Genomic DNA, 8,064 nt, shown 5'->3' with positions numbered 1-8,064 from the left:
GACCCGCGTGTCCCCGCTGCTGGCCGGGGTCTGTCCCACTGCCTTTTCCTTTCCCTGCAACTGCTTATCAGGATGTTCTCAAGCATTTCCAAATCGTTTTTATAATCAGTGATTCTTACAGAACAGTTGGGTTTTGCTGTGAACAAGTGTACTGCTGTATGAACACATTAGTCATGGTTTGTGTATCAGAAACACACAGCAAAGCTTTCCAAGCAGCCACACAAACAAACCAAGGAAAAAAAAAGACAGCAGAAGCTCCCAGTGACAACCTGGGACGTACCAACAGAAACAACTCCATGCAGGACAACCCAACCACCCGAGTTTTGAGTGGCTGACAGCTTACTAAATTTGGAGTATTTTGCCACTACAAACACAGCAGGCAGACAGGCACAAGTTTGCATTGCCCCCCTAGCAGTGCAGACCTTAAGAACATCAGCTGTGCCATAGCAGTCAGGTAAGGACCCAGAGCAGCAAGAACTACAGCCTCTGTGTGCAGTATGACCCAGGTGGGTCAGAACCACAGCCAGTGCTCCAGCCATCCTGTATGCAACAGGAGCAGAAGCAGGAGGTGAGAGGGGACCCACCAGGACAGCAACCTGTGCCAAGGCAACACTGAGCAATAGCCCTGCAGAGTGAGCAAAGTGCAAGGCACAATGCAGCTGGAAGCACTGGGCAGTAGTGCTGCATCTCCTGACACGACATCGCTGTCTCATTACAGTGATTTGGCAATGACCTCTCATTACCTTCTGCACAGGCTCCTGTCTGGCTTTCAGCACAGGCACAGACCTGGCACAACTCACTGAGTTGGAGCATCATTTGGAGAAAACGATAAACATTGAATCCTTACTGAAGAGCCGAAACCAGTGTTAGAACACAGACTTGATCTTGTTTTTCAGTGAAAAAGAATTAGCAGAAAGATTAAGTGATCCTCTTCTACTCAGTAAAGCAACATTGAACACCTTCCTATAAGATAAAGTATCAACCTATATCAGACTTGGTCTTCCTCCATTTTGTTGCAACATCCAGATTTGTTTGGATGTCAATGCAAGCAGTTGGCAAGCAGGCATGGCATTCTGCAGGCACAGCTGTGGATAACCCATCTGCAGCCACGCATCACTCTGAAGGAGCTGGGAGCTCACATGGCTGCCACAGGAAGGATACTTGGCAGAACACACAGTGGTCACCAAAGAAAACTGGGCAGAGCTGAGGGCATCAGTATGCACTCACGGAGTTAACACTCATTAAGTGTTCAAAGCACTGCCTGGCCACTATCTTCCCCTCCAGGTGCCCTGGCAACCAGACACACACCCCTTCTTCCCCCCACATTATTGCAAGGGGCAGTTAATACACCCAAAAATATTCTAAGTAAGTAACATTCCCTGTTGATTACACATTTTAAGGATGAAAACTTTAATACTTTTCATTATTTTCCAGCAACTTCCAGGCACGATAAATGTTTGCAGAAGATCCCAAGAGATCTATATTGAAACATACATACGCCCGGCTCTGCACAATGCATAGCATCATTCCCACCGCAATTAACAGAGAACTTGTGGCACAAGGCACAAGCAGCACCTACACTTGGTCATGGTGAGCAAGTGATGGGTACACAGAGAATGTGAGGGACAGTTGGAGCTAGATAGACACATACACTCAGAAACTAAAATTACAATGTTAGGCATTTAAAATAAGTGCAATAGCCACACAGAGTATTTATTACAGGAAGAAACACTGTTGAGAAACACAGCACAGATTTTGTTTTTATGAGATGCTAAATGTACAACCAACATGCCTCACATGGCTCCATATGGGGGCTATGCTTTATGGGACTTAAATAAAGCGCACATTTAGTCTGGGGACTCAAGTTTCAGTGCCTTTTCTTTCCTTTAATTCTGCCTCTCAGAAATGTGTATATTTAAGTCATTCATATTAATTACACCAGGCTTTTGTTGCAACTGCCCAAATCATCCTATTTTAGACCATAATCAATAACAAAAACTCAGCTTTTGCTTGCATAGCTATAAGATTTGCTTCTTTAATCTCTGCCCTTCTCTGATATTTTCAGACAGCAAGTTCAGATGCCCTCTGGTCCAAATCCTTCACAGCACAGAAGAGGGTTCATGAAGAACACTCACCTCCAGTCGATACTCCTTTGACCACAGAAAGCTCACCCCAGGATAGATCTGGGAACCGTAGGAAGCAGCCAAACAGTTGAGCAAGCTTTAATTTTGATGACAGCAGCTGTTTGGGGTAATGGCCAAGGGATGAGCCTCAGAAGCATCAGCACATAGAATTTAAGCTTAGAAGCTGACATGCTTTAGATGGGGCTGACTCTATTCCATTTAAGTAGAGAATTAAAAATAACGTGCACAACCAAGGCCTTATTCAACCTGCTTGATACACTGCCTTTTATTTTGATGCTTCACAAAGGTGCCTAGACTTGCAGCCCTGCAAAAGGATCACTTCTGGCTCTGAGAGGAGCTGGAACTGCACAAGCTGGAAAGGATAATCACTATGGAATACTCCTAGTGCACAGCAACACAGACACTGCTACAGGGCATTCATATCAAGCACAGTTTGCTTGCAGCCAGCAGATTTAGACATTATGTCTCCAAACCTTCCTTTTGGCCTTCAATAACTACGCTCGGAAATAAGAGGCCTTAGTTGGTGTCTTCAGAAGCTAGAATCTTCCTGAGGCTTCCTCCCTTTCAAAAAATGACATGGACAAAGCAGCTGAGGTGCTGCTAAATACCTTGAGGAAGCAAAAATGGAAGTTACTGAGTCTCTTTCTTCTACCCACTGTGATACACCAGCCATCTTCTCTAAGTCCCTTACCAGATGGAGTACTGGGGGTGGCAGAGCCACATTTCTGCCCCCGTCTGTGCTAACACACTATGGCTATTGGATTCTCTTTATGCTGAGAGATTTTCTAACACCATGCATTAAGAAAAGGATGGACACGAGCCCACCATGATGTGTGCTGCACACACAAGGCTCTCCCTGAGCACATGTGCTGTGATCTCATCACAGCTCAGCTGCCTATGTAACACAGACGGGCTGTCTGCACAGAATCAGAGCTGCCCCGAGGACCCCAACACACTTATCCTGCCCTAAGCACCTCTGATGAGCCTGGATTCACATGATAATCTTTGGATAAAAGTTAAATCAATCACAGCACAGTATATTATGGGCACCAAATAAAGATGTGAGAGCACCGTTATAGGACCCTGAAGAAGCATTTAGCAGAGAAATGCTGGTAGAAGCTTAATTACAGTGGCACTGCTGCCTACTGCTCTGCTGGGCAAGCTATTGAAGCCCTTCCAATAAACTTTTGCTGTAATGGGAACAGTTCAAGCTGCGATTGCAGGTTTGCTACACAAAAGACATTACAGCAGTTAATCCTACTCTTTCCAATGCACGTATTTTAAAAGTATTTTTCCTGCTGCACCACATATCAGTTGTCCTTATCTCTAGAGAGCACAATTGCCTTTTTTCTGCCACTAGAAACTAGTTCTGATTTTCAGATTCAGCTTAGAGTTTCACTCAACCTAAAATCAGCCGTTTTCACATATCTCATTTTTGGAGGGTTTTTATCAAATGCTGAGCATATGATTGCACTATACCCAAGCAATCTTTTCTGCTAGGAATTTAGCTTACCCAGAAGCCTGAGAGAATACAGAAGTAGGTGAAGGAGGGACTGAGAGTCAAATAGTTTGAGCCACCTACAATAAGAGTTTTCCTACCCCTGACATCAGACAGTAGAAAACCAGGGAAGAACTGGAGTCCTCAACACTTAGGACAGAGTCTGGAATTGCTCAGCTTCATGCTATTTTGTGTCCTTACCATCCACCTTTCCCTAACAGGAATGGCTCCTTCCATCTTTCTTCCCACACCTTTTCCCTCACCCCACCCTTTCCAACCAAGACCCCAGATCCATTTTCTTGTTACACCTATTCACAAATAAAACCAGAATGTCCCCACTGACCTCATCTGCCTTTCTCTTCTACAATTCTATTTCACATCACCCAACTCAACAAAGACAAGGCAACAAACCCCACAGGGAAATCAAACCAACTCTGTCTGTATAAAATTCATACACGCCAGTCACACAGTACCTAGTGTAAAAGAACAGGGCACCATGGCACAAATTTATTCTGCAAAGAGCAGATCCATTCAGTGTCAATCAGCTTCAAGGTTCAGACTGACTTATCTTCAATGGCATGATCTAAAGCAACTTGTGTACAAATGTTATTATCAATTGTCCGCCGTTTACTCTCAGCCTCTAATACCATGTTTAAATATTAAGTCATTTTCCTTAATCCTATCTCCAGCAACCCTGGGATTCTGACTTTCTTACGAGCAACCCTGCTTTCTGTGTAACTGTCTAATGGTATACCAAAAATTGGTAAATTATTTGCTTGTCCAATTTTTTATGCTTAGTAAGGCATTAAAACACAGTAAATGACTGTAAGCCTTTACTTCTCAAAGGAATAAATAAGGTCATGTCACTTAACATCTATTTAACCTAGCAAAATACAGTACAAATACATTATTCACATGAGAGCTTTCTGTTTTCCTGGGTCTTGCGTTAGTAACATCCTTTTACTTGCACTAGTAATTAATTCCTTTCAGTGTCAGGGGGATAACTTTGATAAACTGATCACTTTGATAAGAATTTGTGAGTGAATTAACCTGCCTTGGCTGACTTTACATGAAAAAGCTTGAAATACTAAATGTCAGACACACAAGTATAATTTTACTGTAAGTGATGTAAGCTGCTAAGCCCACATGGAAACCCACATACATAAAGGAGATGACATGCCCAGTTTCTCAGGGTTTCCCTATTTTTTGTGCCCCTTCCTCCATGGAGATTAGCAGATCTTGTAGGGAAGCACCATGCATTTGCCAGGCCTGTATTCCTGTGCAGCCACAATGCCTAAGAGCTGCTCCAGGGTAGACAAGACTCTGTAGATAAATCTCTTTACAGCAGCACTAATCCCTTTCTATCAATAAAAGGAGAACTCTTCTTTACTTGCCTGCATCTTGGAGCTGCTGCCCCACAGGCTTACATCTGCAGTCTTGTAAATGCAGCTGAATGTTGGTTCCTAGTTGGCTCCAACATCTCCATTGCTCCTCACAGGAGCACAGCTGCATTCAAGAGGTAACTGAAGGGAAATGGAGAAGTGAGCAAGTACAAAACACCCTACGTGGATGGGATGCATTTTCATTCTGTTGTCAGTTCAGATTGTCAGAAACAAAATGATCTTGAAAGTAATAGAAAATCAGTGTAATAACACTGTCCTCAGCATGGCTTTGAGATCCATTTAGGGTAGCCCCACCGGTAAAGTACATATATAATTACAGCCAAAGCTGTATTTAGCTTCAGACTAAACGCCATCATGAGGGAGTGTATTAAATAATGCATTTCCCCAGTGCTTTTTACTGCATATGTGATTGTTCTCTATATTATTGTTTGGATAAGAAATTCTAGCAGCTTTACAGCTCATATGCACACACATCTGAAAATTGCAGCGGAGCAGAAAGTGTCTGCACCCTTGGGAAGCGATCACTGATGCGTAAGAATCCCACCATATTTCTGTTGCACCCTCCTTCACCTGGGAAGTGAACTGAGCTCTAAGGAAGCAGTAGCGTCCAAGGGACTGAGGGCCTCGGTGCTACACTGGCACCGCAGCCCCCCAGTGCTACAACATGGTGAGGCTTCCCCCAGGTTCTGGGTAGGAGCCATGCTGTGGCCCACAGCACGTTTATTTCTCAGGTGGATGCACAGCAGTGAGCAAGCAAAACTCCCTGCTCACTGTGTGACTGTCGTCATTGCAGGCATTGTTAGCTAAGTGTATATAAAACATAAATGAGGGCTCCCCATCTTTTTACAGCATGCACCAACTCCCTTCCTTCCTTCTTCCTTCCTTCCTTCTTTGTCAGAGGCAGCCCTCATATATACTCTCACAAATTTGTTCAGTTTGACTCAAGTGTCAAGTTTAATCACTGAATTTTTTATCAGTATTTTCCATGCCAGATGCACATGTGTGTCAGCTGGCATTGCCTTTCAAGCTGATAAAATAATAGTACATCAGGAGAAGACTGCAGTCACAGCAGTGATACCAGCTGTTTTCTGGACAGTCGTTGCTGGGATATCACAGTCAATTTAATGGGACATTTCACAGCAGGATGGAGACGTTCTCCCCTTTTGAATTGTGGTCATAGTCAGGAAGAAGGCTTGAAAAATTGGCATTGCTATGTCTGTATTTATTCTTGCCCTGTTGTTAACAGTTGCAGCATTTACAAGGCAATAAATGCATTTTTTTGCCAGGCCAGCAAATATATGGAGAAGTTTACAACTCAAGTTATCTGTTCTTCTTAAACCCTGCAAGTTTGTAACCAGCCTTCTTGATGGCACAACAAGCTGTAAAGAACTCTACAGCCATTACCTCGAAGTTCTGTAGCACAGAAGAGTACAGAATCATTATATGTATGTATTTATAAATATTTAAACATTTTTCAATGCTATTTTACACTGTAGATGTAGATGTGTTAAACAGTTTAGCAGCTATCTATTTTTGGTCCTAAGTCTTAACTTCTGTATAAAACAAAATGTTATCTTCATTTTGTCCAGAGACATCACACAAATGGGTGTATTACACAGAAATGTCCAAGCCTACCACTGTGTAAATAACCCATTCTGAACACAAGAGGTGGTAACACTGGTGAACCGGCTGTTACCTCCCGAGCAGTTCACTGCACACACAGGCAGTTGCAGCCACCACACAGCAGATGGCACAGCAAGCAGCTCGCTGCTGGCTGACAGTACTGCCAGGCTTCCCCTGAGTGCGGCCACAAAACCTGACAAGCTAAACACGAAGCAGGAGTTCAGAGCCGAGCTCTGCATTATGCTTAGTGAGTGTGGATACAGAGAAATAACAGGCAGACACTATGTAGACAATGAACTCTGGGAACCCGACTGGCAGAAGGCAACTGTTCTCCTTCAGGATAAAAGAAATATCTGGAGTGCATTGATACTGGGGATGGAATTTACTCATTCACAGAAGGTGGTTTCTGCTAAGAGCTCTCAATAGTCTGAATAAAGCAGTCCCTACAATACTGACCTACTCCAAATAACAAAGAACAAACCATGTATTAGAATAAGAAAAGTTAATTTTCAAGCTAACAATCAAAAAGAGCACAAAAACACTTCGTAAAGCCCAAGTGCGCGTTGCTTTCCTTGGTCTCCATTTGGCTGTCAGTACATTTTCGTGTAACTCTGGAGCAAATTTTGACGTGTAACAATGCAGGGCTGCCCTGTACAACTTGTACTGAAATAGTGAGCAGCAGAGACACGACTCAAGTGTGTGTTTGCACCACTTCATCTTTCTGTTGGGCTTTTGAGAAAAGTCAATTGTCCTTTTAAGTGCTAAGAAACACAACCCTGCCCTCTCCTTCATGACTACAAAGCACTAACTCGAGCAGCTTGTACCCTCTTTCTCCCATTCCCTGCTGTTTCTGCGCCAAAAGGTAACCACAATTTCCAGCTCCCAATTGAGGCCAGTTATAGCTACACCTCAGAGCAGTCACCCACAGCTTCTTTGTAAGTTCATGCTCACTTCTGAGGATGTCTTGCTTTATCAAATGGATACACAAAGGCTGGCCAGACATCCATGCCGCCAATCTCCTAATGGAGGTCTCACTCAGCCACCCCTCTGACGCTGCAGCAACCCAGTTCAGCTCATTCCTTTCTGGCATCATGCTTTCACATTCTGTGCCACGCTGTTGTTTGCTCTTTCCACTGCATTAAGCACCAACCCAAAGCTGTCAGAGACAAAGTTATATCTGCTTCTAAACCCCTGTTCCTCTTGAATAGTATAACCCTCAGGGTCCATTTCTTCTTCTTTGCTTTGCTCTGTTCCTTTTGTCCCTAAGCCTCGCATTTCTCTTCAATAGATCTACAATAAATAGCAAGAGATGCCCCAGCTGCATGCACAATGAAACCCAGTGCGAGTTCTACCAGGTTTCCAAGAGCTCAAGGGTATATCCCCAAGTGTCTCATCC

The sequence above is a fragment of the Coturnix japonica genome, chromosome 6 (assembly GCF_054131305.1).
Source record: "Coturnix japonica strain WE chromosome 6, WE-NBRP24, whole genome shotgun sequence".
Lineage (NCBI taxonomy): Eukaryota > Metazoa > Chordata > Aves > Galliformes > Phasianidae > Coturnix > Coturnix japonica.
This window is presented reverse-complemented; position numbering follows the sequence as displayed.